The sequence below is a fragment of the Lagenorhynchus albirostris genome, chromosome 5 (genome assembly GCF_949774975.1).
Source record: "Lagenorhynchus albirostris chromosome 5, mLagAlb1.1, whole genome shotgun sequence".
NCBI lineage: Eukaryota > Metazoa > Chordata > Mammalia > Artiodactyla > Delphinidae > Lagenorhynchus > Lagenorhynchus albirostris.
In genome coordinates, this window is record NC_083099.1 from 88,141,234 (window position 1) to 88,150,755 (window position 9,522).

At 38.6% G+C, this 9,522-nt stretch overlaps 1 pseudogene; it reads left to right on the forward strand.

The window, feature by feature from the left end:
* LOC132520263 (uncharacterized) overlaps positions 1-4,338 on the forward strand; it is a 101,837-nt pseudogene extending 97,499 nt beyond the window's left edge.
* The last annotated feature ends 5,184 nt before the right edge of the window (positions 4,339-9,522 follow it).

The following is a 9,522-nucleotide window of genomic DNA, read 5'->3' on the forward strand; positions in this document are numbered from 1 at the left end:
ATAATCCAGTGGGTTGATTTTTGTAGACACAGAATGTTACCTGAATCAATTCAGTTTTTTTCTGCCTGAGGAAGTCAGCTAAGTCTTCCTAGAAGAGGTGATACTGTCACTAGGCCAGGTAGCAAAGAGGGGAAGGGGCACTGCAGGCAAAATGAAAAGCATCTAAAGAAGTATAGTGCTCTCAGGAAATGGCAAATGTTACGTTTTCACAGTAGCAGAAGATACCTGAGGGTGACTGGTGGACCTGAAGTTGGACAGGTGATGTAGAGTCAGATCACAGAGGACCTGTATCTTTCTGGGGGAATAGGGAGCAGCAGAGCTTTAAATAGGAGAGAGACATGATCAGATTTATTTTAGAAAGATTATTCTAGCTCATTTGTGGAGGATGAATTAGAGGGAGTAGAGCCTTGTCAAAGTATGGTTGAGGCATGGTGAGGGTTTGACTCAGGGCGATTTCAAGGCAGTGGAGAAGTCAAGTTGACTTTTGGACTCTTTGCCCAGCTGACTTCTCTTTTTTAGTTCTATCCTCACCTCTTTGGGGGCTGCTCTGGCTGCTGCTTCTATAGTTGCTGTCTCCATAGTTGCTTCTGATACAGCAGATAGATAGAACTTGAGCCTACATTCTCTCATTTATTCCATGGAACATTTTTGTCTCTCAAAGATTTTACAAACTTTCCTAAGAGTGTGGAACTAAAGTTAATTACAAAGAATCCTATGTTAATATACTAGTAAATAAATTCTGTCCTTAAATACCATCTTTTGTGATAAGCAGTATTCTTTGGACTTGACATGTAATCTAAGTGGCTTACACTAGATGCATTAATTCATTCATGAAACTTTTATTGACATTTACCATGTGAAGGCACTGTTAGCTTTACTGAAGGGTAACATAAAAAGTACTGAATGACCTCTTGCAGAATGTACCAACACTGCTTTATTCTTTACAGCTATAATGCAAGGAACTTTCTAAAAGCACTTGGTTCATTCATTCATACGTTTACTCATCCATCCATTAATCCATCAGTCAGCATATATTGGTTGAGTATATACTTTGTGAAGGCAAAGGAATGAAAGGAGGAACACATTAGGGGTAGAAATAAAAATAGAACAGAATTTGGGTGGAGCTCACAGTTCTCAGAAAGTCCAGAATATAAAAATAACCTCAAGATTCTGGACAACTTACTCTTTAATACTAGGGTCATTTTCATTATTAAAAAGCATCTTGGTTTAGAAAGTGATGTTTTAGCTCCTTAGATAACCTCTCCTATCTTTGCTTCCATGTTTCTCTGGTAGTTACTTGAAGCTTTTGATCACTGGACTGTGGAACTATATTCATCAGGCCACAATAATTTCAAGAAATGAATAATGAAAGTATTTTCCATTATCTTTCTATAGGATTTTCTCCTCAGTCAAAAAGGGACCAAATAGTATGCTTTTCTAGGCAGGTGTGATAGAAGATATTCAGTGTACTCCTCCCACTTCCCAACTGATGGATTCGTTTGAAAAGTGACCCAGTTTCAGAATTTAGCTACTAGTTGTTTGTGTAAAGGGTCATAAGAGACCATCTTAGAAATACTACATACCCAGACATATTTTGATCTTTTCCTACTTTAAAGTCCTGCTTTTAATTGAAGAAGGCCTTTCTCTTTCTATAGTCTTCTACTCTTTTATGGAAAGAGCACTTGCTGGGAGTTAGATGACTTGATTTCTAATCCCAGCTATGCTGCTGACTAGCTGTATGACTTTAGGCCAGGGGTTGGCAGGCTACAGCCTGCTGCCTAATCTGGCCTACCACCTGTTTTTGTAAATAAAATTTTATTGGAACACAGTCATGATTATCTGTTTACGTATTGACTGTGGGTGCTTTCGTGCTGTAGCAGAGATGAATATTTGTAACAGGGCCATATGCCCCACAGAGCCTAAAATATTTACTATTAGGTCATTTATGGAAAAAAGACTCCAAGCTCAGCATTACTCAGGTCATTATCTTACTTGAGTCTCAGCTTCCCCATCTGTAAACTTTAGGAATTGGATTAGGTTTTTCCCCAGGGCCCATGTCCTTCTTAGCATTCTGTTACTCTATAGCTCTTCCCACAGAAAAGCCTCATCTAATACAATCACTGTACACTGGGATATAAACCTATTCATGTTTTCATTCACTTATTCGATTCATTAGGCACCTGGCAAGCCTCTGTAGAAAACTAACAAGTCTAAGAGACTCCCTGCCCTTGAGAAGCTTATAATCTGGTTAGAGACATAGTTACAATGTTCAGAAGTTAAATTATAATAGAAAATAATAAAGGATAACATTCCAAATTTAGTGATTATTATTAAAGGTGTTCAGAGGAGAGAAATCATTATGGGCTGAGATGATTAGGGAAAACCTATAGGGGAAAAGTGGAATGTTTTTAAAGAATAGTCATCTCTGTGACTCCATAGAATATTGGATTTAGTGTCCCTCTAAGGTAGTAGTTTTCAAATTTTATAGTGCAGGAAAATCACTTAAGTTACTGGGAAAAAATGTAAATTCCTGGAACCCAGCTTTAGAGATTCTGAATGTAGGTCTGGGGTATGTCCCAGAAATCTGCTTTTTCAAAAAGTACCCCAGGTGATTCTGATATACATGGAGAATACTGCTCTGGAAATTTGGCAAGCTTCTGCCTAGGAATTTATGCTAGGTTTGGCCGAGTCTTATTAAATCATGGATTTTGTGTGACCAGGAGGAACTCCACTGTCCATGGAGCAATTACTTCAGTGACTTGCTCTCTCCTTTTAGGGAATCTGAGATCTCCCAGGCCAAGAAGAACAACTTGAGGACTCTATTTCTGAAGGCCATTGAACTCCTTTAGATAAGTCCAGAGGGGAAATCTGAGATCAGTACAGCTGTTTGTCTATGATAGCTGAGGGTAAATCATTGGAGTCAGGGAACTAACTACTTCCATTAGCATTTGACTGTTGGTCCTTTTGTTGTGAGCTCCTTGTTTCTGCAAAGATGGCTGGGGTCAGCATAGTGGTCAAAAAAAAACCCTAGATGAGAGAGGTTGGGAATCTCCAGTCTGCATCCCAAACCATGTCGCTGATGACTTGAGCATATCACCAGATACTCAAGATACAGAGGATAGATTCCACCCATGGGAGAATGACCCTCTGAAGAGAAGTTTGGAATTATCATCAGAGCCATGGGAGGGGACATCTGGAAGTCATGTGGGTGATGTTTCATAAGATCCTGTCAGGCCTCCAGTCCAGAAGAGAAAGCTAGATCCACTTCCAAAAAAACATAGACATCTTAGAAAGGTCATAAGGACAAAGAGAATGAGAAAGAGGAAGAGGAAAGTGGAAACCCACTGCCCTGACATTCTTCCAACGCCTTTGTTACCACCACAAAGTGAAGAAGATGAGGTGGTAGATAAAAAGATGACCCTACTCAGTGCCAAGGAAAGTGATCCTGACCTTCCCAATGAGGTAGGGATGAGGCATGGGGTAGAAAAATTCTGGGCTTGCCACACACACACCAAGCATATACCCAAACGTATAATAGCTCAATACTCTAAAAATGTATTTCTTTCCCAAATAACAATTCTAAGTGATGGAGGCTTTCCCAAATAACAATTCTAAGTAATTCTAATAACAATTCTAAGGATGGAGGCTGAAGGAAGAGGATGTGGGTACCACAAAGGCATTCAGTGATCCAGGCTGATGGTGCCTCTGCCAACCTCAGCATGCAGTTTCCATGGGAGATCCTGCGTTACTCCAGAAGGGAAAATAACGACAACTCTTCACCTGGGGTGGGAGGAGCTGGGGATAAGGAACTTGAGAACAAACTAGGATCCTTGGGCCCAGATAGAGCATGAAAGAACTGCTCCTGAAGATCAGGTTCTTTCTGTATAGTGCGTTTGCATTGAGGGCTTTTAAACGTTTTCTTCTACTTGCAGGACAGATTACAGAGTCAGCAGGATGAAGGTACCTGTATGATGCATCAGGAATGTCAGATCCAGCCCTGTGAGCTCTCAGTGTCCCAGGAGCTCAGGCCCTCTTCTCCTGCAGTGACATCCTTGGCATCACCACCACTCTGACTTCGTTGTTTTTTAAGCTGTGTCTGCCAGACGTTCTCAAGGTCTAGGAAGAGGAAATCTCCTGGAGGAGAGGGCACCAGGCAAGCTGAGACAGGAGGTGATGCTAAGGCTCTGAGACCTGGTCTGCTGAGGGTTCTAGGCAAAAACAAAGTACAGCCTCACTGAAGTCTGTAGCCAGTTGAAATTGATTTAGGTTTCCCTTGTGTTTAGTTTAATAGTTTTCTCTGTGTCATTGTTCCTGTTAGTTGAGCTCTTGTCTGTCTAAAAGAGCTGCTTTTAAGTTGAGATCCTCAAGCCTAAAGAGGTAGTAAAAGCAAAGTAACTTTGAGGCTTTTAATACCGTGCCCAGGAGTGGGATTGCTTCTTACTTCCTCCCATTAGACTGAAGTAGGATTCACTCTGGAGCAGTGGTTCCCAAATTCATGTATATTTCACTCATGTATTTAGTTGGCTTAATTTTCACTAACTTCCCTGAGGATGGAAGTTGTACAGTTTCATCATTTTGAGTAATGTCTCCTGATATCTATCACCAAGTAGAGATTTCTTATGCCCAGCTCCTCTCATTTTTTCTTTTTAACCTTTAGCTAGAGATTCATTTTGCATTCTTCATTTTCAGTACTTCGTTGAAATTCTGCCACTTTCTACTTGATTTGGCTCTGCCAAATCAGCGGGTGGTGGTTATTACTGTTCTTTCACATGATGCCACAATTACTCTCCCATCTCTAAGCATTGTTTCATTTTCTTTTTCTTACTTGTTAGTAAGATACCTGGCTTCTGAAGTGTGCCTGCGGTGTTCTCTCTGTATTGAAAACATAGTCACACTAGGTAATGCTCCTTCCTTGTCATTCTTTAGCCAGACTCTCACAGAATCCTGAGTTCTTCTGAGAATCCCAAATACAATAAGTACTTTAAAAAAAAGTTCTGGATCATTTCACTTCCCCCTTGTTCTGGTATGCTGGGTTAATCCTCTTCCCAGGATAGAAAATAAGAGTTTAAATTAATCTTATACCCTCCTAGGAGGAGGGAGTAGGTTTAAGAAGAGTTTGAGAGTTTCTCTGTAACTTTAATTACCTATTGTTATTTCTTACTTGTCCCAGTTTCCCAACTCATATAAGATTAATAAATAAAAGTAGAAATATCAATAAGTGTGTAAAGGATCTGCATAGGAAGGAAGTTGTATATTTTCTTTCTTCCTTAAGACTGACCTTGATGGTTACTATATTGGAATTAGAGAAGATGACCAATATGTTTGTTTTGTTCTTTTCTCTCCTGGAACAGGGCTTTGTACTGTTGAGAGAATGTAGTTGGAAAGGGAATAGAATGAGTTGCAAGAGCAGTGGCAAAGATCCTTAAGACTCCCTTGGAGGTAATTGGTAAAAATTGACCTTGAAGAAGTCTTTTGTGTTATGGTGTGTTGACGGTTTCAAATTAGAATTAGGAATTTTGCTAAATGTCATACTCAGTGCCTGGAGTAAACTGGGGCCCATTTCTAAATCAGTCATGCTTTGAAACCTTTATTTTTTTAAAAAAGTCATTGATTTCTTGTTTTAGAAAGTATGGAGTTTTAATAGAGTTAATAGACCATTAGAAATGGGCTGAAGCTATTACATGAATTTCAAATTATCCAAACTATATTTATGTGCATGTTTTCTCAATTTAATACAGGCAAGGCATAATGTACATAAAGTCTTGAGTCATAGAGCCTATTATTAAAGGCTCAAAGGAAGGTAGATATTAGTGTTGCTATTAATACTTTAGTACTGTTATTGTTTCTTATCATAAGATGTTTCAGGATGAGCTGTTTTGTCATAGAAAAACTATCAATTGGAGCCTAGTTTGCCATATCTCCAACCCGTCTCCCATACTGATTTTCACATGAGGTTTATTTACTCCCAATTTAGAGGACAGGTTTCAGATAAGGAAAGATCTGTATAAGCACTTCGTTTTGAAACTCTTTTGCTCATGTGTCTTGACCCATTGCTCACAAACAGGAGAAAGGGTGTCCACCTCTCTTCTGACGCATTTGTAAATGAGGAAGTGCATGTTCTCTGGTTTCAGATTTTGTGTTGCTTTTTTTTTTTACAAGTAATAAACTTTATTAGAAGTTGAGTATCTGTTAATTAGCAGGCAGCTATCTAACTTAACTATAAAGCCACTACAATTCAAACATTGTAGCATTACTACATGAATGAGCACATATACAAATTATACAGAAAAGAATATCCACAAATAGTTCTAAGTATGTCTGGGAAGTTTGATTGTGACAAAGTCAAAGTATAATCTTTAAAATTGATGCCTAGAAAACTACACACCCATTTAAAACTAAAATCTGTACCTCACACTACATACCAAAATAAGTTAAACCAGTTGCACATGTAAGAAGCTTGCAAGATGCCACTTTATCCTAACAAGATGTGTCTTTTACAAATGTTTTCTCCCACTCTGTGGCTTGTCTTTTCATTATCTTTTTTTTTTTTACAGGTTTCTTCTTTTATTGATTAAAATTTAATACATATTAGATGAATAAGTTCACATGGTTTTCCTTGACAGTGGCTATTATCCTCACGTTATGTAGGATGCAATGGGCGCATTAACCATGACCTTCTTTACCCAAGAACAAATGACCATAGTTAAGAAGCCAAAATTTCTGGCTTTCAAAACATGTATTCTTGTTGTAAAGATAATGGAACTTTTTTTTAAACAAACTAAAAAAAAAAATCACTTATTAATCCAAATCTCCATCCCCAGCCCCCAGTACAATAATAGCCTTGGTCTTTTGTCTTCCACTCCAGATGCTGGTGTCTAGGTCTTGCTCTTTCCCAGTTGTGGTTTATGTTCCACTGCTACACAAGCAGTTTTCTAAGTCTGCAGATGGTGGAAGACTCAAGGAGGTTTTTTCTCTACAGCTTTATCAGCACTGATGAAATACTGGCAGGGAGAAGAGATGGGAGCTTCAACTCTTTCCAAAGAAAGAAAGTTTAGGGAAAGACGGGTAATTCACATTTGGAAGATTAGAGGATAAAAGAAAGTCTATTTTCTTAGATGAAAAAGGGTTGATAGTCATAAATGGTTTCTGCAGGTTCTCATGTTTGTGAAGAGCCTTGTGTATCCACTCACTCCTCCATGCCATCTCCTCATGTACAGTCTTCAAAAAGAGATGAAACTTGCCCACAGTGATCTAGAAGTCAAGGTCCCAAATAAATTCTCACACTGATGGTTCTGACAAGCACCAAACAAAAGGAATTAAGACAGTACAGGTAGCAGACAAATAGCAATAGAAAATGAGTTAGGCAGTGATCCAATAATTTCTTGTTGATTTTAGTCCTTTGCTCATAAAGAAAATTAACATAAAGTGTTTATTTTTTTATATCTTTATTGGAGTATGATTGCTTTACAATGGTGTGTTAGTTTCTGCTTTATACCAAAGTGAATCAGTTATACATATACATATGTTCCCATATCTCTTCCCTCTTGCGTCTCCCTCCCTCCCACCCTCCCTATCCTACCCCTCCAGGTGGTCACAAAGCACCAAGCTGATCTCCCTGTGCTATGCCGCTGCTTCCCACTAGCTATCTACCTTATGTTTGGTAGTGTATATATGTCCATGCCTCTCTCTCGCTTTGCCACAGCTCACCCTTCCCCCTCCCCATATCCTCAAGTCCATTCTCTAGTAGGTCTGTGTCTTTATTCCTGTCTTACCCCTAGGTTCTTCATGACATTTTTTTTCTTAAATTCCATATATATGTGCTAGCATATGGTATTTGTCTTTCTCTTTCTGACTTACTTCACTCTGTATGACAGACTCTAGGTCCATCCACCTCATTACAAATAGCTCTATTTCGTTTCTTTTTATGGCTGAGTAATATTCCATTGTATATATGTGCCACATCTTCTTTATCCATTCATCCGATGATGGACACTAGATTGTTTCCATCTCCGGGCTATTGTAAATAGAGCTGCGATGAACATTTTGGTACATGACTCTTTTTGAATTATGGTTTTCTCAGGGTATATGCCCAGTAGTGGGATTGCTGGGTCATATGGTAGCTCTATTTGTAGTTTTTTAAGGAACCTCCATACTGTTCTCCATAGTGGCTGTACCAATTCACATTCCCACAAGCAGTGCAAGAGTGCTCCCTTTTCTCCATACCCTCTCCAGCATTTATTGTTTCTAGATCTTTTGATGATGGCCATTCTGACTGGTGTGAGATGATATCTCATTGTAGTTTTGACTTGCATTTCTCTAATGATTAATGATGTTGAGCATTCTTTCATCTGTTTGTTGGCAGTCTGTATATCCATTTTGGAGAAATGTCTATTTAGGTCTTCTGCCCATTTTTGGATTGGGTTGTTTGTTTTTTTGTTATTGAGCTGCATGAGCTGCTTATAAATTTTGGAGATTAATCCTTTGTTAGTTGCTTTGTTTGCAAATATCTTCTCCCATTCTGAGGGTTCTCTTTTGGTCTTGTTTATGGTTTCCTTTGCTGTGCAAAAGCTTTGAAGTTTTATTAGGTCCCATTTGTTTATTTTTGTTTTTATTTCCATTACTCTAGGAGGTGGGTCAGAAAGGATCTTGCTGTGATTTATGTCATAGAGTGTTCTGCCTATATTTTCCTCTAAGAGTTTGATAGTTTCTGGCCTTACATTTAGGTCTTTAATCCATTTTGAGCTTATTTTTGTGTATGGTGTTAGGGAGTGATCTAATCTCATACTTTTACATGTACCTGTCCAGTTTTCCCAGCACCACTTATTGAAGAGGCTGTCCTTTCTCCACTGTACATTCCTGCCTCCTTTATCAAAGATAAGGTGACCATATGTGCGTGGGTTTATCTCTGGGCTTTCTTTCCTGTTCCATTGATCTATCTTTCTGTTTTTGTGCCAGTACCATACTGTCTTGATTACTGTAGCTTTGTAGTATAGTCTGAAGTCAGGGAGCCTGATTCCTCCAGATCCGTTTTTCGTTCTCAAGATTGCTTTGGCTATTCGGGGTCTTTTGTATTTCCATACAAATTGTGAAATTTTTTGTTCTAGTTCTGTGAAAATTACCAGTGATAGTTTGATAGGGATTGCAGTAAATCTGTAGATTGCTTTGGGTAGTAGAGTCATTTTCACAATGTTGATTCTTCCAATCCAAGAACATGGTATATCTCTCCATCTATTTGTATCATCTTTAATTTCTTTCATCGATATCTTATAATTTTCTGCAGACAGGTCTTTTGTCTCCTTAGGTAGGTTTATTCCTAGATATTTTATTCTTTATGTTGCAGTGGTAAATGGGAGTGTTTTCTTGATTTCACTTTCAGATTTTTCATCATTAGTGTATAGGAATGCCAGAGATTTCTGTGCGTTAATTTTGTATCCTGCTACTTTACCTAATTCATTGATTAGCTCTAGTAGTTTTCTGGTAGCCTCTTTAGGATTCTCTATGTATAGTATCATGTCATCTGCA